This window comes from Anneissia japonica, unplaced genomic scaffold (assembly GCF_011630105.1).
Source record: "Anneissia japonica isolate Jap-2015-1 unplaced genomic scaffold, ASM1163010v1 scaffold287894_len555002_cov174, whole genome shotgun sequence".
NCBI classification, from domain to species: domain Eukaryota; kingdom Metazoa; phylum Echinodermata; class Crinoidea; order Comatulida; family Comatulidae; genus Anneissia; species Anneissia japonica.
Genome location: NW_022753119.1, coordinates 1 through 2,073, shown reverse-complemented (window position 1 = coordinate 2,073; position 2,073 = coordinate 1).

Genomic DNA, 2,073 nt, shown 5'->3' with positions numbered 1-2,073 from the left:
AAGCATGATCTCAAACATCAGAACCCAGCTTTTATTGTTTAAAACTGTCGGGGCCCCACTGAATGAAACTACGGCCAGGGGCCCTGGCGCTCTACTATATTATAGGCCTAGACTAGAACCAGGCCTCCTACTATAATATAGTCCAAGACCTTGTTGCAAATCCCAGCCCACATAAGCCTAGCCTATAATGCCTAGCAGGGCAGGGCCGTAGGCAGGATTTTCGATGGGGAGGTGCGTTTTGCAACCGAAGTGGACCTTACGATGGGCGACTGCCTAGGGGTCCCCGTGAGGGTGGGGCGAATCTTCTGGAAGCTCTGAAAATTTAGCATTTTGAGGGCCTTTTTTAATGGATTTCTAAAATCCATAATTTGTAATATCGCGATTTAAATTTTCATTCATTTGAGTATTGTCTAGGGACCTACAGTAAAAGCAGGAGAAATAGAGGGTGGGGTGAAGGGAGGAACTTGAGACAGAAAGTCAATACTACCTCAGCCCCACCATGATTGGGGCTGAGGTAAGAAAATTTATGATTATGGCACCTCAAAAAGGCCGGAAAGGGTACTCTCAGACAAACTTCAATTATGATTTTTCTTTTTTTCTCCATTTTCTTTTATAATTTTAGGGGGCTCTTCTCCCTTGAATCCACCACTGTGAAATTGTAATTTTTCATGTTCTTTACATCTGTAGGCCTACAGATGACATGGATCAATCTGTAATCACTGGAGCTGATAATTTCAGCACATTATTAAAAATCAACGGGTAAAAGAGCGGGCAAAAAAATGTAATGCATACTATAACATTTCGCGATAATTAGGAATGATTTTAGTGAAATAATAGGTTTTAAAACTAAACTTTTTGAAATTGGGTGGTCCAGGGGAAGAGGCCTGGAGGGGGTTTGTGAGTAAAGTGACAAAGTAGCATTTTGAGGATCTTGCATAATAGATTTCTCAAACACATAATTCATGAATATTTCATTAAAATTTTCATTAATTTGGGTGTTTTTGGGACCTGAAAAAGTAACGTTATTACAGGTATGTCCTGTACATCTGCATTCCTATAGATAACATTCTTCATATATATAGATCAACCTGCAATCACCGGAGATGATCAATTTCTAACAAATTTCATGCCACATTATTAAAAATCAACGGTTAGATACGCTGGCAAATATATAATGCAATGCATGCTATAGCATTTTGTAATAATTAGGAATGATTTTGTGAAATAATAGGTTTTAAAAAGTGGACCTTTTGTTGGAATTTGTTGATGGGAGAATCATTTTTCGCTGCAGTCCAATGCCGTGAACAACGCTTCCAGTGCGTCTGCTAATTTTTAATGGTCAGGCGAAAACAAGCCCTATGCTAGGCATTATAGGCTAGGCTTATGTGGGCTGGGATTTGCAACAAGGTCTTGGACTAGGCTGATTAGTTTTGATTTACATTTCGCAAGTCTAGTGCCATACGCAGCAAAAGTCTATTTCTAGTGTTTCTAGGCTGGTTTTTGATTTACGTTTTGAAATATAATTTGGAGAGAGTGTTTGATCAAGTCAGACCTACGTTTTGAATTTGAATTACATTTTAAAGAAACTAGAACTACATTTGGAAAAATTTGAACTACGTTTTGAAAAATTAGAACTTCATTTTGAAAAACTAGATCTACATTTTGAGAAATTTACGGCTACGTTTTAATAAATTAGACATTGAATTTTGCAATTACATTTTGATTTTAACATTGACTTTTGCTGCGTATGGCACCCCATACACCACCACCAGCTTTTAACTGCCTGTGTTTAGCAATTGGGAATTTGCATATTAGTGAACTGTCATGCTTAAGCCAGCTCTCAGAGATTGAATTAAGTCAAAATTAAAATTTATGGATTTAAGTAAGATGTTTATTGAATCAAAATTGCATTGAAGTCTTCTTGCATTAAAAGGTATTGAAGAAAAACTTTTATATTTTTAAGTTAGCTTGAGAATTCAGATGGGTAAATGTAGTTGGATTTAATGTCATTAGGTATCCCAATGAAACCCGTTTTGCGTTACCACAGTCCGGAAATATTCATGAAATTTGATG